We start from the raw sequence: 26,351 nt of genomic DNA, 5'->3' as shown, positions 1-26,351 counted from the left end.
GGCACTGCAGGGGTAGAGCCTCCCATCCACCCTCCTCCTCTCACCTAATAATAAGACCCGTTGTGGTAAGAAGGTAAGTGCTGCATTTTGCTTATTTTCATGTTTAGACCTAGTTTTTTTTAAGGGTTACTTTTAGAGGGATGGCAGCGAAGGCAGTGCAATGTTCCTCTTGCAACATGTTTGAGGTGAGGGATGCCAGGGTCGTCCCTGCTGATTACACTTGCAGGAAGTGCACCCATCTCCAGCTTCTACAAGACTGGAGCTGGAGTTGGATGAACTTAGCATCATTCGGGAGGCAGAGGGAGTCATAGATCGGAGCTTTAGGGAAGTAGTCACTCCAAAGATTGCAGACAGATGGGGGACAGTGAGGGGGACTGGGAGGAAGCAGCCAGTGCAGAGACCCCCTGTGGCCATTCCCCTCAAGAACAAGTATACCATTTTGGATACTTGTGGGGGGGGGGACTGACCAGGGGGAAGCAATGGGGTTCAAGCCTCTGGCACGGAGCCTGTCCCCGTTGCTCAGAATGGAAGAGTGGAGAAGAGCAGAGCGATAGTTATTGGAGACTCGATAGTTCGGGGCACAGATAGGCGGTTTTGTGGGGGCAAGAGAGACTCACGATTGGTATGTTGCCTCCCAGATGCAAGGGTATGTGATGTCTCTGATCGTGTTTTCCGGGTCCTTAAGAGGGAGGGGGAGCAGCCCCAGGTCGTGGTGCACATTGGCAACAATGACATAGGTAGGAAGAGGGGTGAGGATGTTAGGCAGGTGTTCAGGGAGCTAGGTTGGAAGCTCAGAGTTAGAACAAACAGAGTTGTTGTCTCTGGTTTGTTACCCGTGCCACGTGATAGAGAGTCGAGGAATAGGGAGAGAGAGCAGTCAAATACGTGACTACAGGGATGGTGCAGGAGGGAGGGATTCCAGTTTCTGGATAACTGGGGTTCTTTCTGGGGAAGGTGGGACGTCTATAAACAGGATGGTCTACACCTGAACCAGAGGGGCACCAGTATCCTTGGGGAGAGGTTTGCTAGTGCTCTTTCGGGGGGTTTAAACTAACTCTGCAGGGGCATGGGAACCTAGACTGTAGCTTTAGGGTACAGGACCTTGAGTGTAGGGAGGTTAGGAACCAGGCATCAATCTCGAAGGAGGGTGCCTGTAAACAGGAAGGTGGCTTGAAGTGTGTATACTCCAATGGCAGAAGCATACGAAATAAGGTAGGTGAACATGCAGCGTGGGTTGGTACTTGGGAGTTCAATGTTGTGGCTATTACGGAGACATGGGTAGAACAGGGACAAGATTGGTTGTTGCAGGTTCCAGGGTTCAAATGTTTTAGTAGGATCAGACATGGGGGTAAAAGAGGGGGAGGTGTGGCATTGCTTGTCAAAGATAGTATTACAGCAGTGGAAAGGACGATGGATGAAGACTTGCCATCTGAGGTAGTTTGGGCTGAGCTTAGAAATAGGAAAGGTGAGGTCACCCTGTTAGGAGTTTTCTACAGGCCTCCTAATAGTCCTAGAGACATAGAAGAAAGGATTGCGAAGTTGATTCAGGAGAAGAGTGAAAATAATAGGGTGGTTGTTATGGGGGACTTTAACTTCCCAGATATTGACTGGAAAAGCTATAGCTCGAGTACGTTAGATGAGTCGGTGTTTGTCCAATGTGTGCAGGAGGGTTTCCTGACACAATATGTAGACAGGCCAACAAGAGGTGAGGCCATACTGGATTTGGTTCTAGGTAATGAACCAGGCCAGGTGTTAGACTTGGAGGTAGGTGAGCACTTTGGTGACAGTGACCACAACTCGGTGACTTTTACTCTAGTGATGGAGAGGGATAAGTGTGCACTGCAGGGCAAGAGTTATAGCTGGGGGCAGGGAAATTATGATGCGGTGAGGCATGACTTAGGATGCGTGGATTGGAAAAATAGGCTTCAAGGGAAGGGTGCAATCAATATGTGGAGCTTGATCAAGGAGCAACTACTGAGTGTCCTTGATAAGTATGTACCTGCCAGGCAGGGAGGAAAGAGGAAGCCGTGATTTAATAAGGAATTGGAATCCCTTGTGAAAGGGAAGAGGGCGGCCTATGTAAAGATGAGGCGTGAAGGTCCAAGTGGGGTGATTGAGAGTGATAAGGTAGCCAGGAAGGATCTAAAGAGAGAGATAAGAGCAGCAAGGAGGGGACATGAAAAGTCCTTGGTTGATAGAATTAGGGAAAACCCAAAGGCTTTCTATAAGTATGTCAGGAATAAAAGGATGACTAGGGTAGGAATAGGTTCCGTCAAGGATAGTAGTGGGAAGTTGCATGTGGAGGCTGAAGAAATTGGGGAGACACTGAATGAATACTTTTCGTCAGTATTCACTCAGGAACAGGACATTGTTGCCAATGTGAATATTGAGTCACAATTAATTAGAATGGATGGCTTTGAGATATGTAGGGAAGAGGTGTTGGAAATTCTGGAAAGGGTGAATGTAGATAAGTCCCCTGGGCCTGATGGCATTTAGTGGTAAAAAATGAGGTCTGCAGATGCTGGAGATCACAGTTGAAAATGTGTTGCTGGTTAAAGCACAGCAGGTTAGGCAGCATCCAAGGAACAGGAAATTCGACGTTTCGGGCATAAGCCCTTCATAAGCCATTCCTGATGAAGGGCTTATGCCCGAAACATCGAATTTCCTGTTCCTTGGAAGCTGCCTAACCTCCTGATGGCATTTATCCTAGGATTCCCTGGGAAGCAAGGGAAGGGATTGCAGAGCCATTGGCCTTGATTTTTATGTCCTCGTTGTCTACAGGAATAGTGCCAGAAGACTGGAGGATAGCAAATGTGGTTACCTTGTTCAAGAAGGGGAGTAGGGATAACCCAAGTAACTATAGGCCGGTGAGTCTTACCTCTGTTATGGGCAAAGTCTTAGAGAGAATTGTAAGGGATAGGATTTATGAACATCTAGATAGGAATAATGTGATCAAGGATAGTCAGCATGGTTTTGTGAAGGGCCGGCCGTGCCTCACAAACCTTATTGAATTCTTTGAGAAGGTGACTAAGGAGGTGGATGAGGGTAAAGCGGTAGATGTGGTGTATATGGATTTTAGTAAGGCGTTTGATAATGTTCCCCATGGAAGGCTACTGCACAAATATGGAGGTATGGCATTGAGCGTGAGTTGGAGGTTTGGATTAGGAATTGGCTGGCTGGAAGAAGACAGAGGGTAGTAGTTGATGGCAAAGGTTCATCTTGGAGTGCAGTTACTAGCGGTGTTCCACAAGGATCTGTTTTGGGACCATTGCTGTTGTCATTTTTATAAATGACCTGGAGAAGGGGCTAGAAGGTTGGGTGAGCAAGTTTGTGGATGATACGAAAGTCGGTGGAGTTGTTGACAGTGAGGAAGGATGTGGCAGGTTACAGCGGGATATAGATAAGCTGCAGAGCTGGGCAGAAAGGTGGCAAATGGAGTTCAATTTAGCTAAGTGTGAAGTGATTCACTTTGGTAAGAGTAACAAGAAGATGGAGTACTGGGCTAATGGTTGGATATTTGGTAGTGTGGATGAGCAGAGGGATCTTGGTGTCCATGTACACAGATCTCTGACCATCACCAGGTAAATGGTGCTGTGAATAAGGCAAATGGTGTACTGGCTTTTATTAGCAGAGGAATTGAGTTCTGGAGTCCTGAGGTCATGTTGCAGTTGTATAAGACTCTGGTGTGGCCGCATCTGGAGTATTGTGTGCAGTTTTGGTCGCCATGCTATAGGAAGGATGTGGAGGCACTGGAACGGGTGCAGAGGAGGTTTACCAGGATGTTGCCTGGTATGGTAGGAAGATCGTATGAGGAAAGGTTGAGGCACTTGGGGCTGTTTTCATTGGAGAAAAGAAGGTTTAGGGGTGACTTGATAGAGGTGTACAAGATGATTAGGGGTTTAGATAGGGTTGACCATGAGAACCTTTTTTCCACGTATGGAGTCAGATATTACAAGGGGGCATAGCTTTAAATTAAGGGGTGGTAGGTATAGGACAGATGTTAGGGGTAGATTCTTTACTCAGTGAGTTGTGAGTTCATGGAATGCCCTGCCAGTAACAGTGGTGGACTCTCCCTCTTTATGGGCATTTAAACGGGTATTGGATAGGCATATGGAGGATAGTGGGGTAGTGTAAGTTAGGTGGGCTTGGATCGGCGCAACATCGAGGGCCGAAGGGCCTGTACTGCGCTTTTTTTTTCTATGTTCTATGTATGTTCTATCTCCAATTCTTCACTTTCCAGAACATCACCGATTCTTCACTGTCCACAACATCTACAATGCTTCAGGCCTCCACAACACCTCCAGTTCTACACTATCCACAAAACCACCAAGTCTTCACTGTCCTCAATATCTCTAATTCTTCATTGTTCTCAATGTCTTCGATTCTTCTCTGTCCACAACATCTCCGATTCCTCACTGTCCATAACACCTCCAATTCTTCACTGACCACATCTCCAATTCTTCACTGACCTCCACAATACCTCCAATTCTTCACTGACCACACCACCTCTCATTCTTCACTGTCCACGACAGTTCTGATTCTTCACTGTCCAACATTGCCAATTCTTCACTAACCACAACAAATCCAATTCTTCACTGCACACAGCACCTACAATTATTCAGTGACCACAACTCCTCCAATTCTCCGCTGTCCTCAACACCTTTAACTATTCACTGTCTACAACACCCCCAATTGTTCAGACCTCCACAACACCTCCACTTCTTCACTGATCACAACACCTCCAATTCTTCACTGACCTCCATGACACCTCTCATTCGTCACCGACTACAACAATTCTTCGCCAATCACAACACCTCCAATTCTTCACTGACCTCCACGACTCGTGTAATTCATCACCGACCACAACACCTCCAATTCTTCACTAACCTCCACTACACCTCCAATTTTTCCCTGACCAAAACACCTCCAATTCTTCACTGTGCACAATATCTCCAATTCTTCACTGTCCATAACACATCCCATTCTCCATTGGCCAAAACACCTCCAATTTTTCCCTGTCCACAACACCTCTAATTCCTCACTGACCACAATAACTCCAATATTTCATTGTCCACAGAACCACCAATTTTTCACAGTCCTCAGCACCTTCAATTCTTCACTGTCCACAACACTCTGATTCTTCAGTGACCACTACATCTCCAATTCTTCACTGTCCACAACATCTCCAAATCTTCACTGTCCTCAACACCTCTAATTGTTCACTGACTACAACATCTCCAATTCTTCGCTGACAATAACACCTCCAATTCTTCCCTGTCCACAACACCTCCGATTATTCACTATCCACAATATCTCCAACTCTTCACTGTCCACATCATCTCTAATTCTTCACTGTCCTCAACACCTCTGATTCTTCACTTATCTCAATGTTCTCCGATTCTTCTTTGTCCACAACATCTCCAATTCCTCACTGTCCATAACACCTCCAATTGTTCACTGACTACAACATCTCCAATTCTTCATTGACCACAACACCTCCAATTCTTCACTGACATCCACAACACCTCCGATTCTTCACTGTCCACAACAAATCCAATTCTTCACTATACACAACACCTACAATTATTCACTGCCACAAATCCTCCAATTCTTTGCTGTCCTCAACACCTCTAATTCTTCACTGCCTACAAAGCCTCCATTTCTTCCCTGTCCACAACATCTCTAATTGTTCACTGTCCAAAACACCTCTAATTCATCACATCTCCAATTCTTCACAGCCCACAACACCACCAATTCTTCACTGTCCAGAACACCACTGATTCTACACCATACACAACACCTCTAATTCTTCATTGACCACAACATCTCCAATTCTTCACTGTCCAGAACACCACTGATTCTACACCATACACAACACCTCTAATTCTTCATTGACCACAACATCTCCAATTCTTCACTTTCCAGAACATCACCGATTCTTCACTGTCCACAACATCTACAATACTTCAGGCCTCCACAACACCTCCGATTATTCACTGTCCACAACACCTCAATTTTTTCACTGACAACAACACCTCCAATTTTTCACTGACAACAACACCTCCAATTCTTCACTGACTACAACATCTCCAATTCTTCAGTTCTCCAATCCTAATCACCTCTCATTCTTCCCCGTCCACAACACCTCCGATTATTCACTGTGCACAACATTGCCAATTCTTCACTGTCCAAAACACCTCTAATTCATCACTACATCTCCAATTCTTCACTGTCCACAACACCTTTAAATGCTCACTATCTACAACGCCTCCAATTCTTCACTGTCCACAACACCTCCAATTCTTCAATGACCACAACACCACAAATTGTTCACTGACCACATCTACAATTCTTCCCTGACCTCCTCAACACCTCCAATTCTTCACTGTTCACAACACCTCCAAGTCTTCACTGACCTCCACAACTCCCCTAATTCTTCACTGTCGACAACACAACTAAGTCTTCACTGTACACGACAACTCCAATTCTTCACCGACAACAACACCTCTAATTCTTTGCTAACCACAACATCTCCAATTCTTCACTGACCAAAACAACTCCAATTCTTCACTGTGCACAGTATCTCCAATTCTTCGCTGACCACAATACCCCCAATTCTTCACTGACCTCCACGAGACCTCTAATTCGTCACCGACCACAACACCTCCAATTCTTCACTAACCTCCACAACATCTCCAATTCTACACTGACCAAAACATCTCCAATTCTTCACTGTCCACAACACCTCCGATTATTCACTGACCTTCACAAAACCACCAATTCTTCACTGTCCTCAACACCTCCATTTTTTCACTGACTACAACTCCTCCAATTATTCACTGACCACAACACCTCTGATTCTTCACTGTCGACAAAACCACCCATTCTTCACAGTCCTCAACACCTCGAATTCTTCACTGTCCACAACATCTCCATTTCTTCACTGTCCACAGTATCTCCAAATCCTCACTATCGACAACAACCCCAATTCCTCACTGTCCACAACATCTCAAATTCCTCAATGTCCACAACACCTCTAATTCTTCACTGTCCACAACATCTCTGATTCTTCACTGTCCACAACACCTCCAACACTTCAGGCCACCACAAGACCTCCAATTCTTCACAGTCCATACAACCAACAATTCTTCATTGTCCTCAACACCTCCGATTCTTCACTGTCCACAACACCTCTGATTCCTCACTGTCCACAACTCCTCTACTTCATCACAACATCTCTGATTCTTCCCTGACCACAGGACCACTAATTGTTCACTGACCACATCTCCAGTTCTTCACTGACCTCCACAACCCCTCCAATTCTCTAATTGGTGATGTGGTCAGTGAAGAATTGGAGGTGTTGTGATCAATGAAGAATTAGATGTGTCATGCACTTTGAAAAGTTGGAGCTGTTGTGAACAGTGAAGAATTAGAGGTGTGCTCAATGAAGAATTGGAGATGTTGTGGACAGTGAAGGATTGGATGTGTTATGGACAGTGAAGAATTTGAGTTGTAGTGGACAGTGAAGAATCAGAGGTGTTGTGTAGGCCTGATGAATTGGAAGTGTTGTGGACAGTGAAGACTTGGAGATGTTGTGGACAGTGAAGAATGAGAGGTGGTGTGGCCATGACGGGGAGAATGAGCCCAGCTTATGGGAGAGTGAGTCATCATGGGGATAGTGGTTCCAGTGTAGGGGAGAGTGAGCCCAGTGTAGGCCAGAGTGAGCTCACTCTAAAGGAGAATGGTCCCAGTGTCTTGGAGAGTGAGCCCAGTGTATCGGATAGTGAGCCATCACGAGGAGAGTGGGCCCAGTGTAGGGTAGAGTGAGCCAGTGTATGGGAGAGTGAGCCCAGTGTATAGGAGAGTGAGCCATCACCATGAGTGTGCGCCCAGTGTGTGGGAGAGTGAGCCCAGTGTGTGGGAGAGTGAGCCCAGTGTGTGGGAGAGTGAGCCAGTGTATGGGAGAGTGAGCCCAGTGTATAGGAGAGTGCGCCATCACCATGAGTGTGCGCCCAGTGTGTGGAAGAGTGAGCCCAGTGTATGGGAGAGTGGGCCAAATGTAGGGGAGAGTGGGCCCAGTGTATGGGAGACTGCGCACAGTGTAGGGGAGAGTGTGCCCAGTGTCTGGGAGAGTGACCCCAGTGTCTGGGAGAGTGACCCCAGTGTCTGGGAGAGTGACCCCAGTGTATGGGAGAGTGAGCCCAGTCAAGGGGCGCTTGAGTCCAGTGTATGGGAGAGTGAGCCCAGTGTAGGGGGGAATGAGCCCAGTGTATGTGAGAGTGGGTCCAGTGTATGGGAGAGTGATCCCAGTGTTGGGCAGAGTGAGCCCAGTGTATGGGAGAGTGAGCCCAGTGTATGGGAGAGTGGGCCCAGTGTATGGGAGAGTGGGCCCAGTGTATGGGAGGGTGGGCCCAGTGTATGGGAGAGTGGGCCCAGTGTAGGGGGGAATGAGCCCAGTGTATGTGAGAGTGGGTCCAGTGTATGGGAGAGTGATCCCAGTGTTGGGCAGAGTGAGCCCAGTGTATGGGAGAGTGAGCCCAGTGTATGGGAGAGTGGGCCCAGTGTATGGGAGAGTGGGCCCAGTGTATGGGAGAGTGGGCCCAGTGTATGGGAAAGTGAGCCCAGTGTAGGGGAGAGTGGGCCCAGTGTAGGGGGAAATGAGCCCAGTGTAGGGGAAAGTGAGCCCAGTCTAGGGGAGAGTGGGCCCAGTGTATGGGAGAGTGAGCCCAGTGTAGGGGAAAGTGGGGCTGAAAATGTGTTGCTGGAAAAGCGCCACAGGTCAGGCAGCATCCAAGGAGCAGGAGAATCGACATTTCGGGCATGAGCCCTTCTTCAGGAATGTAGAGGGAGGAAGAGAGCTTCTTCAAGGAAGGCATCCTTGCAACAGGATTCACAGTAGGTTAAAATCTTCGAGGAGAAAGTGAGGACTGCTGATGCTGGAGATCAGAGCTGAAAAGGTGTTGCTGGAAAAGCGCAGCAGGTCAGGTAGCATCCAAGGAGCAGGAGAATTGACATTTCGGGCATGAGCCCTTCTTCAGGACCCTCCCCCCATTGCCTGAAACATCGATTCTCCTGCTGCTTGGATGCTGTCTGATCTGCTGCGCTTTTCAAGCAACACATTTTCAGCTCTGATCTCCAGCATCTGCAGTCCTCACTTTCTCCTCATAGGGGAGAGTGTGCCCAATGTAGGGGAGAGTGGGTCCACTGTAGGGGAGAGAGAGAGCCCAGTGTAGGTGAGAGTGGGCCTAGTGTAAGGGAGAGTGAGTCCAGTGAATATGAGAGTGGGCCCAGTGTATGGGAGAGTGAGCCTTTACGGGGAGAGTGGGCCCAGTGTAGGGGCGAGTGAGCCCAATGTAGGGGCGAGTGGGCCCAGTGAATGGGAGAGTGGGCCCAGTGTAGGGGAGAGTGGGCCCAGTGTATGGGAGAGTGAGCCATTATGGGGAGAGTGGGCCCAGTGTAGGGGCGAGTGGGCCCAGTGAATGGGAAAGTGGGCCCAGTGTAGGGCAGAGTGATCACAGTGTATGGGAGAGTGAGCCCAGTGTAGGGGAGAGTGGGCACAATGTAGGGCAGAGTGAGCCCAGTGTAGGGGAGAGTGAGCCCAGTGTAGGGGAGAGTGAGCCCAGTGGTGGCCAGAGTAGCCCAGTGTAGGGCAGAGTGAGCCCAGTATAGGGCAGAGTGGGCCCAGCATATGCGAGAGTGAGCCCAGTTTAGGGGGGAGTGAGCCCAGAGTAGAGGAGAGTAAGCCCCATGAAGGAGAGAATGAGCCCAGTGTAGAGGAGATTTAGCCCAGTGTATGGGAGAGTGGGCCCAGTGTATAGGACAGTGAGCCATCATGCAGAGAGTGGGCCCAGTGTATGGGAGAGAGAACCATCATGGGGAGAGTGGGCCCAGTGTATGGGAAATAGAGCCATCATGGGGAGAGTTAGCCCAGTGTATGGGAGAGTGAGCCCATTGTAGGGCAAAGTGAGCCCAGTGTAGGGGAGAGTGAGCCCAGTGTATGGAAGAGTGAGCCCAGTATATAGAGTGAGCTATCACGGGGAAAGTGAGCCCAGTGTATGGGAAATAGAGCCATCATGGGGAGCGTGAGCCCAGTGAAGGGGAGAGTGGTCCCAGTGTATGGGAGGGTGAGCCATCACGGGGAATGTGAGCCTAGTGTGTGGGAGAGTGAGCCATCACGTGGAGAATGGTCCCAGCGTTTGGAAGAGTCAGCCATCGTGATGAGAGTGAGCCCAGCATATGGGAGAATGGGCCCAGTGTATGGGAGAGTGGGCCCAGTGTAGGGGAGAGTGGGCCCAGTGTAGGGGAGAGTGAGCCCAGTGTAGGGGAGAATGGGCCCAGTGTATGGGAGAGTGGGCCCAGTGTATGGGAGAGTGACCCCAGTGTAGGGTAGAGTGGGCCCAGTGTATGGGAGAGTGGGCCCAGTGTAGGGGAGAGTGAGCCCAGTGTAGGAGGGAGTGAGCCCAGTGTAGGGGAGAGTGAGCCCAGTGTATAGGAGTGTGGACCCAGTGTAGGGGAGAGTGAGCCCAGTGTAGGGCAGAGTGAGCCCAGTGTAGGGGAGAGTGTGTATGTGAGAGTGGGCCCAGAGTAGGGCAGAGTGAGCCCAGTGTATGTGAGAGTGGGGCCAGTGTAGAGGAGAGTGAGCCCAATGTATGGGAGAGTGGGCCCAGTGTATGTGAGAGTGGGGCCAGTGTAGGTGAGAGTGGGGCCAGTGTAGAGGAGAGTGAGCCCAGTGTATGTGAGAGTGGGCCAAGAGTAAGGTAGAGTGAGCCCAGTGTAGGGGAGAGTGAGCCCAGTGTAGGGGAGAGTGAGCCCAGTGTATTGGAGAGTGAGCCATCACAGGGAGAGTGGTCCCAGTGTATGGGAAATAGAGCCATCACGGGGAGAGTGAGCCCATTGTGTGGGAGAGTGAGCACAGTGTAGGCGAGAGTGGGTCCAGTGTATGGTAGAGTGAGCCCAGTGTAGTGGAGAGTGGGCCCAGTGCATGGGGGAGTGGGCCCAGTGTAGGGGAAAGTGGGGCTGAAAATGTGTTGCTGGAAAAGCGCCACAGGTCAGGCAGCATCCAAGGAGCAGGAGAATCAACGTTTCGGGCATGAGCCCTCCTTCAGGAATGTAGAGGGAGGAAGAGAGCTTCTTCAAGGAAGGCATCCTTGCAACAGGATTCACAGTAGGTTAAAATCTTCGAGGAGAAAGTGAGGACTGCTGATGCTGGAGATCAGAGCTGAAAAGGTGTTGCTGGAAAAGCGCAGCAGGTCAGGTAGCATCCAAGAATTGACATTTCGGGCATGAGCCCTTCTTCAGGACCCTCCCCCCATTGCCTGAAACATCGATTCTCCTGCTGCTTGGATGCTGTCTGAGCTGCTGCGCTTTTCAAACAACATATTTTCAGCTCTGATCTCCAGCATCTGCAGTCCTCACTTTCTCCTCATAGGGGAGAGTGTGCCCAATGTAGGGGAGAGTGGGTGCAGTGTAGCTGAGAGTGGGTCCAATGTAGGTGAGAGTGGGCTTAGTGTAAGGGAGAGTGGGTCCAGTGAAAGTGAGTATGAGCCAAGTGTAAGGGAGAGTGAGTCCAGTGAATATGAGAGTGGGCCCAGTGTATGGGAGAGTGAGCCATTACGGGGAGAGTGAGCCCAGTGTAGGGGCGAGTGGGCCCAATGAATGGGAAAGTGGGCCCAGTGTAGGGTAGAGTGAGCCCAGTGTAGGGCAGAGTGATCACAGTGTATAGGAGAGTAGGCCCAGTGTAGGGGAGAGTGAGCCCAGTGTAGGGGAGAGTGAGCCCAGTGTAGGGGAGAGTGAGCCCAGTGTAGGGGAGAGTGGACCCAATGTAGGGCAGAGTGAGCCCAGTGTAGGGGAGAGTGGGCCCAGTGTAGGGTAGAGTGAGCCCAGTTTAGGGCAGAGTGATCACAGTGTATGGGAGAGTGGGCCCAGTGTCCGGGAGAGTGGGCCCAGTGTCCGGGAGAGTGGGCCCAGTGTCGGGGAGGGTGGGCCCAGTGTCGGGGAGGGTGGGCCCAGTGTCGGGGAGGGTGGGCCCAGTGTAGGGCAGAGTGAGCCCAGTGTAGGGGAGAGTGGGCCCAGTGTAAGAGAGAGTGAGCCCAGAGTAGAGGAGAGTGGGCCCCGTGAAGGGTAAAGTGAGCCCAGTGTAGGGGAGAGTGAGCCCAGTGTATAGGAGAGTGAGCCATCACGGGGAATGTGAGCCCAGTGTGTGGGAGAGTGAGCCATCACGCAGAGAATGGTCCCAGCATTTGGAAGAGTCAGCCATCGTGGTGAGACTGAGCCCAGTGTAGGGGAGAGTGGGCCCAGTGTAGGTGAGAGTGGCCTAGTGTAAGGGAGAGTGAGTCCAGTGTTGGTGAGTGTGAGCCCAGTGTAGGGTAGCGTGAGCCATCGCGGAGAGAGTGGGCCCAGTGTATGGGAGAGTGAGCCATCATGGGGAGACTGGGCCCAGTGTAGGGTAGCGTGAGCCATCGCGGAGAGAGTGGGCCCAGTGTATGTGAGCTCAGCATGGGTAAGCAGTTAAGAAAGTTTGTTGAAGTTTTATCTTTATTTCTTTATTTTTCCACTTAATACTAAGAAAGACTGTAATGTTTAAGTTTGTTTGTTTATTTTTGCGAACCTGTACCTCGGTACCTTCGGACCTCAGATATCTCCTGCAATGGCCAATTCTGTACTCTTCACTGTCCTCATGTACTTCTGTACTCAAGTACATCCGTCAATAAAATCGAATTCTCATTATCTCTTATCTGTCAGCTTATCTGATCTTTCTGCCTTTGTGAATGTGTTGTTTTGCAGTAGATTTTAGTCATCCACCGTGTTGGCAGCATCTCCATTTGATGTGTTTGGCACGTTTTCACAATGTTCCAGCATTATGCACTGAAGTGTGAACCAAAACAGAATTTCATGAGCCTAGCACTGGCCCAATGGGACACCACTGGCTTTGGTGTGGAAAGCAAACTATTAGCTGATTCCTCTTTTTGAACTTTAAGCCAATTTGTTATCTTTACGATTACAGTGTGCATCCTGTTCAAGGAGCTTCAGTTTTGTGAGCCAACCTTTTATGCAGCACGTTGTCAAACACTTTCTCAAAATCCACACAGTCAGCATTTCCTTCATATTTCTTTTGCTGTTAATTCGTCAAATAAAAATGTTGAGATAAATGTGAGGTGCTGCGTTTTGGGAAAGCAAATCCTGGCAGGACTTACACACTTCATGGTAAGGTCCTAGGGAGTGTTGCTGAACAAAGAGACCTTGGAGTGCAGGTTCATAGCTCCTTGAAAGTGGAGTCGCAGGTAGATAGGAGAGTGAAGAAGGCGTTTGGTATGCTTTCCTTTATTGGTCAGAGTATTGAGTACAAGAGTTGGGAGGTCATGTTGCGGCTGGACAGGATATTGGTTAGGCCACTGTTGGAATATTGCGTGCAATTCTGGTCTCCTTCCTATCAGAAAGATGTTGTGAAACTTGAAATGTTTTCGAAAAGATTTACAAGAGTGTTGCTAGGGTTGGAGGGTTTGAGCTACAGGGAGAGGCTGAACAGGCTGGGGCTGTTTTTCCTGGAGCGCCGGAGGCTGAGGGGTGACCTTATAGAGGTTTACAAAATTATGAGGGGCATGGATAGGGTAAAAAAATAAAGTATTTTCCCTGGGGTGGGGGAGTCTAGAACTAGAGGGTATAGGTTTAGGGTGAGAGGGGAAAGATTTAAAAGGGAGCTAAGGGGCAACATTTTCACACAGAGGGTAGTGCATATATGGAACGAGCTGTCAGAGGAAGTGGTGGAGGCTGGTACAATTACAACATTTCAGAGGTATTTAGATGGGTATATGAATAGGAAGGCTTTGGAGGGATATGGGCCAAATGCTGACAAATAGGCCTGGATTAATTTAGGATATGTGGCTAGCATGGACAAGTTGGGCCGAAGGGTCTGTTTCTGTGCTGCACATCTCTGTGACTCTAAATGCATCACCTCATACATCTCCAGATTAATACTCATCTGCCACCTCGCCAGCCATTCCATCACAGTCCTTTTGCAGCTCGATGCTATCCTTCTCACATCCTCTCGTTCCTGGTGAAGGGCTCCAGCCTGAAACGTTGATTATCCTGCTCCTTGGATGCTGCCCAGCACCACACTCTCAACTCTGATCTCCAGCATCTGCAGACCTCACTCTCTCCTCCTCACATCCTGTCCAGCCACGTTCTCCACCTCGTTGACCACCCCCCTCCACTCCCCTCATCTTACTGTGTTCAGCTTGTGTCTTGTTTCAAGAACCAAGATGACACACAATGTACAATCTCTTTCTCTGTTTGACCGTTCATCCATTGACGGTCCCTCGCAGATTTGGATGACTCTCTCCCGCTCTCAGCGTGAGACCGCAGGTACCTGTACAGTACCTATGTGGCTACTGCTGGTTCTATTACACTTGGGGAGGGTGGGGAACACAGCCGCTGGGTCATGGGAAGGATATGGGTGGGTCATTGATATGGCAGGGTGCTCTGTTCACCCTGGCTTCTGCTTTTTCCCCTGGCCGCGGGTCTGGAAGTGCTCAAAACCTTACAATTACAGTCATAGAGGTGTACAGCATGGAAACAGACCCTTCGGCCCAACCCGTCCATGCCGACCCAAATATCCCCCCTCAATCTAGTCCCACCTGCCAGCACCCGGCCCATATCCCTCCAAACCCTTCCTATTCATATAGGTTCACCAATTCCTACTCGCCAATCCACCACACCGCCCCGTGGCCCAATGTTTCAACTCCCCCTCCCACTCTGCCGAGGACATGGAGGTCCTGGGCCTCCTTCACTGCCGCTCCCTCACCACCAGACGCCTGGAGGAAGAACGCCTCATCTTCCGCCTCGGAACACTTCAACCCCAGGGCATCAGTGTGGACTTCAACAGTTTCCTCATTTCCCCTTCCCCCACCTCACCCTAGTTCCAAACCTCCAGCTCAGGACTGTCCCCATGACTTGTCCGGACTTGTCCTACCTGCCTAGCTCCTTTTCCACCTATCCACTCCACCTTCTCCTCCCTGACCTATCACCTTCATCCCCTCCCCCACTCACCTATTGTACTCCATGCTACTTTCTCCCCACCCCCACCCCCCTCTAGCTTATCTCTCCACACTTCAGACTCACTGCCTTTATTCCTGATGAAGGGCTTTTGCCCGAAACATTGATTTTGCTGCTCCCTGGATGCTGCCTGAACTGCTGTGCTAATCCAGAACCTTCCTATTCACATACCCATCCAGATGCCTCTTAAATGTTGCAATTGTACCAGCCTCCACCATTTCCTCTGGCAGCTCATTCCATACACGTACCATCCTCTGTGTGAAAAAGTTGCCCCTTAGGTCTCTTTTATAAGTTTCCCCTCTCACTCTAAGCCTATGCCTCTCTAGTTCTGGACTCTCCCACCCCAGGGAAAAGACTTTGTCTATTTATCCTATCCATGCCTCCCCTCATGATTTTATAAACCTCTATAAGGTCACCCCTCAGCCTAACCAAAGTCTTCTAAAGCTGCAACATGACATCCTCTGTCCATCTATTCCACAAGTTACCACACTCTTGGGCAATCAGAAAAAGTGCATATTCTCTCATCCCTTACTATCAGTGACTGGTTAGATCCTGTATCTCTCAAATTGATAACTACTTGTCCTGTCTTTCTGAGTAAATTTTACCCACGGATGTGAATTCTTTGTAAAGACCACGTACTAGCCCCATCCCCAGCCCCGGCCTCGGCTGTGCACTCTCCTACAGTTCTGCGGCTCTTCATGGGGTCTCCTTTACTACCTTCACTAATGCCCCTGGCTTGGCTTCTTTCACCACATCTTTTCCCACGTTGCCTTTCTTTAACAACCAGCACTGTGACTTTACGTGTCCCACCTTCTGGCAGTGAAAACACCTTTCCCCAGTGTCCTTCTGAAACCATCGGCTCTGTAATTGTCTGTGTCCCACTTCATTCCAGTGAAAATCCTGAGGCCTTTCGCCTCCTGCCCACCTTCCTTGTCCTGTGGGGAAAGCTTATCAGCGCTCTCTATTCTTGGTTTCATAGTGTGGGGTCTCCCCTTTTCCCAATTTCATTCCCTCACAGGACAGAATTCTGGCCGGGAGCGTGTCTGATGCACCAACACGCACTCATCTGCTAATCCTGCTGCCCTTCTCACTTCCTGAACTTCCTGTCCCTCCTCGTGAATTCTGGAAGTGAGTTTTTAAACTGCTCCAGTAGAATAGTCTCTCTCAGAGCCTCAAATGTCCTACCGATTTTCAAATCATGCACTCAACAATCAAAACGACTATGTTTAATACTTTCAAACTCAACGTAACTCTGACCTGGCTCCATGCTTGTGTTTCTGAACCGCTTCTGGTGCCAGTTCGTAAACATTTAAAATAAACCTGTTTAGCCTCTTGACCCCTCATCTGACAGCACGCCAAATACCTCACGAGCTCTGCAGGGCAGTTTAGTCTGAACTAGCATGACCCATAAATCCTCAGACCACTCCATCTGCCGAGCCAACTTTGCAAATGACGTAAAGAAAATTTCAACATCTATTCTCATCAAAATGTGGCAGGGTTTTGACATATTTATAAATATCATGACCTTCTCTTTTAACCTCCATCCTGTTAATGCGACTTTGCTGACTGAGTCACATCTTTTCAAGTTCAAATTCTCTTTCTCTTTCCCTTCGCTCAGCCAAGAACCTTCTCTCTCTCTCTCTCTCTCTCTTCCCCCCTCCCCCATTTCCTCTATCTCTGTCTCTTTGTTTATCCTCTAACTCCATTTTCCTCAATTGTAATTTACATTTTCTCTACCTCCCCTGCAGATGTCTGTTTCTCTGACACACCCAAGTGCTTGAGGGTCAGGGCTGAGGGAGTGCCGCACTGTCAGAGGGTCAGTGCTGAGGGAGTGCTGCACTGTCAGAGGGTCAGTCCTGAGGGAGTGCTGCACTGTCAGAGGGTCAAGTGCTGAGGGAGTGCCGCACTGTTGGAGGGTCAGTGCTGAGGAAGTGCCGCATTGTCGGAGTGTCAATGCTGAGGGAGTGCCGCACTGTCAGAGGGTCAGTCCTGAGGGAGTGCTGCACTGTCAGAGGGTCAGTGCTGAGGGAGTGCTGCACTGTCAGAGGGTCAGTGCTGAGGGAGTGCTGCACTGTCAGAGGGTCAGTGCTGAGGGAGTGCAGCACTGTCAGAGGGTCAGTGCTGAGGGAGTGCAGCACTGTCAGAGGGTCAGTCCTGAGGGAGTGCCACAGTGTCTGAGAGTCAGCGCTGAGGGAGTGTCGCACTTTCGGAGGGTCAGTGCTGAGGAAGTGCCACAGTGTCTGACAGTCAGCGCTGAGGGAGTGTGGCACTGTCAGAGGGTCAGTGCTGAGGGAGTGCTGCACTGTCGGAGAGTTAGTGCTGTGGGAGTGCTGCACTGTCGGAGGTTCCGTGCTGAGGGAGTGCCGCACTGTCAGAGGGTCAGTGCTGAGGGAGTGCCGCACTGTCGGAGGGTCAGTGCTGAGGGAATGCCGCACTGTCGGAGTGTCAATGCTGAGGGAGTGCCGCATTGTCAGAGGGTCAGTGCTGAGGGAGTGCCGCACTGTCAGAGGGTCAGTGCTGAGGGAGTGCCGCACTGTCAGAGGGTCAGTGCTGAGGGGGTGCTGCACTGTCGGAGGGTCAGTGCTAAGGAAGTGCAGCACTGTCGGAGGGTCAGTACTGAGGAAGTGCCACAGTGTCTGAGAGTCAGCACTGAGGAAGTGCTGCACTGTCAGAGGGTCAGTGCTGAGGGATTGCCACACTGTCGGAGGGTCAGTGCTGAGGAAGTGCCACAGTGTCTGAGAGTCAGCACTGAGGAAGTGCTGCACTGTCAGAGGGTCAGTGCTGAGGGAGTGCCACACTGTCGGAGGGTCAGTGCTGAGGAAGTGCCACAGTGTCTGAGAGTCAGCACTGAGGAAGTGCTGCACTGTCAGAGGGTCAGTGCTGAGGAAGTGCCACAGTGTCTGAGAGTCAGCACTGAGGGAGTGCCGCACTGTCAGAGGGTCAGTGCTGAGGGAGTGTGGGTCAGTGTTTCTGACCTTGAGCCACCCGTTGCTGTGTGACCTGCCTCCTGGTCGCAGGCTCTGTGTGACTCGGCTGTCAGGAGTATATTGCCACAGAGCTGTGGCTGGTTTCCTTTCTCTGGTCTGCCACAAACTGCAACTTTCTGGTGAGTCACTTTGTAAACTTGCCAATCAGAACCGAAAAGCTTTGAAGTTGTTGAGTCCTTCCTTCCAAAGTGCATCATGAGGGCTGAGGCTGTGTAATCCTCGATGAGTTGACAGAGTCAATATGATATGTTTTATTATCCAGCTCGTGGGTTGTGTGTCAACGGGGCACCTTGGTAATATTGCCCCAAAGCTGTTGCCTTCCATTTTTGTGGCATTAGTGACCTCGCTGTGACCTCGCTGCCTCAGACCTGTTACCGTCTGGGGATCTGAGTTTGTCCCATTCAATTGAATTTAAAGTTGCTTCATCTTTGTCAAACTTGTAATCAAATGCCTCCTACTGACAAAGAAACCATTGGAAAGATCCATCTGTGGGGAAGGAAATCTGCTGTCCTTACCCAGTCTGGCTCTAAACATGACTCCTAACCCATTGCAGTGGAGACTAAGAGTCTTACAGCATGGGGATAGGCCCTTCAGCCCAAACTGGTCCGTGCCGACCAAAATGTCCGCCCATGCTCACCCCATTACCCTGCACTGGGCCCAAACCCTTATAATCCTTTCCTGTCCATGTAGTTGTCCAAATGCCTTTTAAATGTTGTCAATGTACCCACCCCAACCACTTCCCCTGGCAGCTCATTCCATCTGCATACCACCCTCTGGATAAAAATGTTGCCCCCTCAGGTTCCCTTTTATTCTTTCCCCTCTCACCTTAACCTGATGCCCTCTAGTCCTCGATTCCCCAACCCTGAGGGAAAGACTGAGAGTGTTCACCCTATCCATGCCTCTCATGATCTTATACACCTCTAAAAACATATTTCACATACTTATCTTCAGATGTTAGGTGTGTCCTCCGTTGACCATCAGACCATCAGAAATGGGAGTAGGCCATTCGGCCCCTTGAACCCTCGCTGTCTTTCAACGGCTGATCCAACACTCCACAGGCTGACTTCCTATTCTTGACCCAGAACCCCACGATTCCCCGACTTAACCTGGATGCCTTCTAACTGAAGTTGCAATCCCAAAGAAGGATCAAAGATGGAGGTTTGCTCGCTGAGTTGGAAGGCTCACTCAGTGAATAAACCTACATCCAGACCTTCAACCTGACCTACAAATCTTCTCAAAACTCGTTGAGGGTCAACCGACTCGAAACGTTGCCTCTATTTTCCCTGAAGAGGTTCTCTGGCAACTCCCACCTTGGTTTCCGATCTCCGAGCCCTTTGTTGAAGTTTAAGGACCACTGAGGTTGTGAGTTCTTCTCTGGTTTCGCGGATATTGTCCACGTCGGAAAGTAAGGGGTTGCCTCTTTACCGGTCAATGAACGAGAACAAGCAGGTTGGTGGGGAGAGTAGGACTAGACTAACCGCTCTCACACAGAACCAGCGGATGAGCCCAAAGCCCTCTCTCTGCTCAGCGCTCCCAGCATTCCAGAGTGGAAATTCCTGCCTAGTTAATGCCTATTCCTCAACACCGTCCATTGAAGTGTTCGGCATGTTTGAATGCCTGGTGCAAAGTTGTCATGTTGGAAGGGTATATCTGCAGCTGACAAGCATCGGTGAAAGTTCCCCTCTGAACCACCCACCATCCTGACTTAGAAATGTATCGCTGGTTCTTCACTGGGTCAAAATCCTGGACCTCCCTCCCTAACTGCCCATGTACTGTAGTAAGACCCACAGTGCCCTTAGGGAGGGAATTCCTGGATTTTGCCCTCCCAAAGGGCATTGTGGGTCTAACTGCAGCAGTTAGAGAGCGAGTTTCAGGACTTTGACCCAGCGACACCGAAGGAAATGCAGTATCTGTCTGTGTGTGTGTGTGTGTGTCTGTGTGATGTGTGTGGTGTGTGTGTGTGTGGTGTCTGTATGTGTGTCTGTGTGCTTGTCTGTGTCTGTGTGTGGTGTGTATATGTGTATCTGTCTGTGTGTGTGTGTGTGCGTGTGTCTGTGTGTGTGCGTGTGTGTGTGTGGTGTGTATGTGCGTCTGTCTGTGTGTGGTGTGTGTGTGTCTGTGTGTGGTGTGTGTGTCTGTGTGTGTGTATGTCTGTGTGTCTGTGTGTGGTGTGTGTATGTCTGTCTGTGTGTGTGTGTCTGTGTCTGTGTGTGGTGTGTATATGTGTATCTGTCTGTGTGTGTGTGTGTGCGTGTGTCTGTGTGTGTGCGTGTGTGTGTGTGGTGTGTATGTGCGTCTGTCTGTGTGTGGTGTGTGTGTGTCTGTGTGTGGTGTGTGTGTCTGTGTGTGTGTATGTCTGTGTGTCTGTGTGTGGTGTGTGTATGTCTGTCTGTGTGTGTGTGTCTGTGTGTGTGTGGTGTGTGTCGGTGTGTGTGTGTGTCTGTGTGTGGTGTGTGTGTGTGTCTGTGTGTGGTGTGCGTGTGTGTGTGTCTGTGTGTGGTGTGTGTGTCTGTGTGTGGTGTGCGTGTGCGTGTCAGTCTGTGTGTGGTGTGCGTGTGTGTGTCTGTCTGTGTGTGGTGTGTGTGTGTCTGTCTGTGTGTGTGTGTGCATGTGTGCGTGTGTCTGTGTGTGTTGTGTGTGTATGTCTGTATGTCTGTGTGAGTGTGTGTGTGTGCGTCTTTGTCTGTGTGTGGGTGTGTGTGTATGGTGTATGTGTGTCTGTGTGTGGTGTGTGTGTGTCTGTGTGTGGTGTGTGTATGTGTGTGTGTGCGAGTGTGTGTATGCGAGTGTGTGAGTGTGTCTATGTGTGGCGTGTGTGTGTGGCGTGTCTGTGTGCGTGTGTCTGTGTGTGTGGCATGTCTGTGTGCGTGAGTCTGTGTGTGGTGTGTGTGCATGTGTCGGCGTGTATCGGTGTGTGTGTGTGTGTGTGTGTGGTGTGTGTGTGTTTGTGGTGTGTGGTGTGAGTGTGTGTGTGGTGTGTGTGTGTTTGTGGTGTGTGGTGTGAGTGTGTGTGTCTGTGTATGTGTGTTTGTGGTGTATGAGTGTGTGTGTGCATGTGTCTATGTGTGTGTCGTGTGTCTGTGTGTGTGGTGCGTGTGTCTGTCTATGTGTGGTGTGTGTATGTGTGTCTGTGTCTGTGTATGTGCGTGTGTGCGCGTGTGTGGTGAGTGTGTGTGTATGTGGTGTATGTGTGTCTGTGTGCATGTGTGTGGTGTGTGCGTGGGTGTGTGTGTGCACTTTGTGTGTGTGTGTGCGTGACTGTGCGTCTGTGTGGGGTGTGTGTGCGTGTCTGTGTGTGTATGTGGTGTGTGTGCGTGTCTGTGTGTGTTGTGTATGTGTGTGTGGTGTGTGCTTCTGTGTGGTGTGTGGTGTCTGTGTGGTGTGTGTGTCTGTGTGTGTGTGTGTGTGCGCGCGTGTGTCTGTGTGTGTATGTGTCTATGTGTGGTGTGTGTGTGTCTGTGTGTGTGGTGTGAGTGTGTGCATGTGTCTGTGTGTGCATGTGTCTGTGTGCGTGTGTGTGTGTGATGAGTGGGTGTGTGTGTATGTGGTGTATGTGTGTCTGTGTGCGTGCGTCTGTATGTGTTTTGTGTGTGTGTGTCTGTGTGTGTTGTGTGTGTGCATGTGTCTGTGAGTGTCGGGGTGTGTGTGTGTGTGTGGTGTGTGTCGTGTGTGTGAGTGTGTGCGTGTGTCTGTGTGCGTGTGCGTGTGTCTGTGTGTGCATTCCTGTGTGTGTGGTGTGTGCTTCTGTGTGGTGTGAGTGTGTCTGTGTGTGTATGTGCGCGCGCGTGTGTCTGTGTGTGTATGTGTCTGTGTGTGGTGCGTGTGTCTGTCTATGTGTGGTGTGTGTGTGTGTGTCTGTGTGTGTGCCTGTGTATGTGCGTGTGTGTGTCTGTCTGTGTGTAGTGTGAGTGTGTGCATGTGTCTGTGTGTCTGTGTGTGTGCGTGTGTCTGTTTGTGCATGTGTCTGTGTGCGCGGGTGTGTGTGATGAGTGGGTGTGTGTGTATGTGGTGTATGTGTGTCTGTGTGCGTGCGTCTGTATGTGCGCATGTGTGTGTCTGTATGTGTTTTGTGTGTGTGTGTCTGTGTGTGCTGTGAGTGTCGGGGTGTGTGTGTGTGTGTGTGGTGTGTGTCGGTGTGTGTGTGAGTGTGTGCGTGTGTCTGTGTGCGTGTGCATGTGGTGTGTGTGCGTCTCTGTGTGCATTCCTGTGTGTGTGGTGTGTGCTTCTGTGTGGTGTGAGTGTGTCTGTGTGTGTGCTTTGTGTGTGTGTATGTGTGTATGTCTGTCTGTCTGTCTGTGTGTGGTGTGTGTGCGTGTGTGTGTCAGTCTGTGTGTGGTGTGCGTGTGTGTGTCTGTGTGTGGTGTGCGCGTGTGTCTGTGTGTGTTGTGTGTGTATGTCTGTATGTCTGTGTGTGGGGGGTGTGTGTGTGTGTCAGTCTGTGTGTGGTGTGCATGTGTGTGTCTGTGTGTGTGCATGTGTGTGTATGTCTGTATATCTGTGTGAGTTTGGTGTGTGTGTCTGTGTGTATGTGCGTGTATCTGTGTGTGTGTGGTGTGTGTGTCTATGTGTGTGGTGTGTGTGTGTCTATGTGTGTGGTGTGTGGTGTGTGTGTGTCTATGTGTGTGGTGTGTGTGAGGTGTGTGTGTCTGTGTGTGTGGTGTGTGTCTATGTGTGTTTGTGGTGTATGTGTGGTGTGTGTCGGTGTGTGTGTCTGTGTGTGCGTGTGTGTGTGTGTGTGCGCATGTGTCTGTGTGTGCGTGTGTCTGTGGCATGTGTGTGTGTGCATGTGGTGTGTGTCTGTGTCTGTGTGTGGTGTGTGTGGGCATGTGTGGTGTGTGTGTGTGAAAGTGTCTGTGTGTGTGGTGTGTGTTTGTGTGGTGTATGTGTGTCTGTGTGTCCATGCGCATGTGTGTGGGGTGTGTGCGTGTCTGTATGTGTGGTGTGTGTGCATGCCTGTGTCTATGTCTGGTGTGTGTGTGCGTGTGTTTGTGTGTGCATGTGTCTGTGTGTGGTATGTGCGTGTGGGTGTGTCTATATGTGTGTGGTGCTTGAATGCGTGTGCCTGTGTGAGTGTGTTCGTGTGTCTGTGTGAGTGTGGTGTGTGTTGTGTGTGTGGCTGTGTGTGTGTGTGCGCGCGCGTGTCTGTGTGTGTTTGTGGTGTATGTGTGGTGTGTGTGTCGGTGTGTGTGTGTGCGTGTGTGTCGGTGTGTGTGTGCGTGTCTGTCAGTATGTGTATGTGTGCGTGTGTCTGTGTGTGTGCGTGTGTTTGTGTGTGCGTGTGTGGTGTGAGTGTGTGAGTGTGTGTTGTGTGTGTGTGTGTTGTGTGTGTGTGTGTGTGTGTGTTGTGTGTGTGAGTGTGTGTTGTGTGTGTGTGTGAGTGTGTGTTGTCTGTGTGTGTGAGTGTGTGTTGTCTGTGTGTGTGATGTGTGTGTTGTCTGTGTGTGAGATGTGTGTGTTGTCTGTGTGTGTGATGCGTGTGTGTGTGTGTTGTCTGTGTGTGTGATGCGTGTGTGAGTGTGTGTTGTCTGTGTGTGTGATGTGTGTGTGAGTGTGTGTTGTCTGTGTGTGTGATGTGTGTGGTGTGTGTGTGTCTGTGTGTGTGGTGTGTGTGTGGTGTGTGTGGTGTGTGTGTGTCTGTGTGTGCATGTGGTGTGTGTGTGCGTGTCTGTGTGTGCATGTGGTGTGTGTGTGCGTGTGTCTGTGCGTGTGCGTGTATGTGTGTGGTGAGTGGGTGTGTGTGTATGTGGTGTATGTGTGTCTGTGAGTATGTGTGCGTCTGTATGTGTGCATGTGTGTCTGGGTGTTTTGTGTGTGTGGTGTGTGTGCGTGTGTCTGTGTGTCGGTATGTGTGTGGTGTTTGTCGGTGTGTGTATGTGCACGTGTCTCTGCGTGTGTCTGTGTGTGGTGTGTGTGTATATGTGTGTCTGTGTGTGGGGTGTGTGTGCATGTGTGTCTGTGTGTGATGGGTGAGTGTGCATGTGTGTCTGTGTGTGATGGGTGTGTGGGTGGGAGTGTGTGTGATGGGTGTGTGGGTGTGGTGTGTGTCTGTGTGGGTGGGAGTGTGTGTGATGGGTGTGTGGGTGTGGTGTGTGTGGGTGGGTGGGTGTGTCTGTGTGTGGGTGGGTGGGTGTGTCTGTGTGGGTGGGTGTGTCTGTGTGTGTGCGTGTGTCTGTGTGTGTGTGCGTGTGTCTGTGTGTGTTTGTGGTGTATGTGGTGTGTGTGTCGGTGTGTGTTGTGCATGTGTGTCGGTGAGTGTGTGCGTGTGCGTGTGTCTGTGTGTATGTGTGGTGTGTGTGAGTGTGTGTTGTCTGTGTGTGATGTGTGTGTGTGTGTGGGCGTGTCTGTGTGTGTGATGTGTGTGCATGTGTCTGTGTCTCTGTGTGTGGTGTGTGTGTGGGCGTGTGTGGTGTGTGTGTGAATGTGTCCGCGTGTGTGGTGTGTGTGTGGGCGTGTGTGGTGTGTGTGTGAATGTGTCCGCGTGTGTGGTGTGTATGTGGTGTGTGTGTGGTGTATGTGTGTCTGTGTGTCCGTGCGCATGTGTGTGGTGTGTGTGTGTGTGGTGTCTGTGCGTCGGTGTGTGTGCATGCGTGTGTCTGTGTCTGATGTGTGTGTGCGTGTGTTTGTGTGTGCGTGTGTCTGCGTGTGGTGTGTGCGTGTGTCTATATGTGTATGGCATGTGTGGGGTGTTTGTGTGCGTGTTCCTGTGTGAGTGTGTGCGTGTGTCTGTGTGAGTATGGTGTGTGTGTGGTGTGTGTCTATGTGTGTGGTGTGTCCGTGTGTGTGGTGTTTGTGTGTCTGTGTGTGTGCGTGTGTCTGTGTGTATGTGTGGTGTGTGTGTCGGTGTGTGTGCGTCTGTGTGTGTGTGTGCGTGTGTCTGTGTGTGCGTGTGTCTGTGTGCGTGTGTTTGTGGCGTGTGTGGTGTGTATGTGTGGTGTGTGTGTGAGTGTGTGTGAGGTGTGTGGTGTGTGTGTGTCTGTGTGTGTGCATGCGGTGTGTGTGTGCGTGTCTGTGTGTGTGTGCATGTGTCTGGGTGTCTGTGTGTGGTGTATGTGTCTGTGTGTGTGGTGTATGTGTCTGTGTGTGTGGTGTGTGTGTCTGTGTGTGGTGTGTGTGTGCATGTCTGTGTGTGTGTGGTGTGTGTGCTTGCGTGTGTCTGTGTCTGGTGTGTGTGTGTGTGCGTGTGTGTGGTGTGTGCGTGTGTCTATATGTGTATGGCGTGTGTGTGGTGTTTGTGTGCGTGTGTCTGTGTGAGTATGGTGTGTGCGTGTGTCTGTGTGTGTTTGTGGTGTATGTGTGGTGTGCGTGTCGGTGTGTGTATGCGTCTGTGTCGGTGTGTGTGCGTGTGTGTCTGTGTGTGTGTATGTGTGCGTGTATCTGTGTCTGTGTGTGGTGTGTATGTGTGGTGTGTGTGTGAGTGTGTGTTCTCTGTGTGTGTGGTGTGTATGTGAGTGTGTGTGTGGTGTGTGTGAGAGTGTGTGTGTGGTGTGTGTGTGAGTGTGTGATCTCTGTGTGTGTGTGAGTGTGTGCTCTGTGTGTGTGTGAGTGTGTGCTCTGTGTGTGTGTGAGTGTGTGTTCTCTGTGTGTGTGTGAGTGTGTGTTCTCTGTGTGTGTGTGAGTGTGTGTTCTCTGTGTGTGTGGTGTGTGTGTGAGTGTGTGTTCTCTGTGTGTGTGGTGTGTGTGGTGTGTGTGTGGTGTGTGTGGTGTGTGTGTGATGTGTGTGTCTGTGTGTGCGTGTGGTGTGTGTGTGGTGTGTGTGTGATGTGTGTGTCTGTGTGTGCGTGTGGTGTGTGTGTGGTGTGTGTGTGAATGTGTCTGTGTGTGTGGTGTGTGTGCGCATGTGGTGTGTGTGTGTGCGCATGTGGTGTGTGTGTGCGTGTGGTATGTGTGTGTGCGTGTGTGTGGTGTGTGTGTGCGTGTGTGTGGTGTGTGTGTGCGTGTCTGCGTGTGTGTGGTGTGTGTGTGCGTGTCTGCGTGTGTGTGGTGTGTGTGTGTGTGTCTGCGTGTGTGTGGTGTGTGTGCATGTCTGTGTGTGGTGTGTGTGCATGTCTGTGTGTGGTGTGTGCGTGCGTGTGTCTGTGTCTGGTGTGTGTGTGTGTGGGGGGTGTTTGTGTGTGCGTGTGCCTATATGTGTGTGGTGTGTGTGTGCGTATGTCTGTGTGAGTGTGGTGTGTGTGTGCGCGTGTCGGTCTGTGTGTGTTCGTGGTGTGTGTGTGTGCGTGTGTCTGTGTGTGTGGTGTGTATGTGGTGTGTGTGTAGTGTATGTGTGTCTGTGTGTCCGTGTGTGTGTGTGTGTGTAGTGTGTGTGCGTGTCTG

The sequence above is a fragment of the Hemiscyllium ocellatum genome, chromosome 44, assembly GCF_020745735.1.
Source record: "Hemiscyllium ocellatum isolate sHemOce1 chromosome 44, sHemOce1.pat.X.cur, whole genome shotgun sequence".
NCBI lineage: Eukaryota > Metazoa > Chordata > Chondrichthyes > Orectolobiformes > Hemiscylliidae > Hemiscyllium > Hemiscyllium ocellatum.
This window is presented reverse-complemented; position numbering follows the sequence as displayed.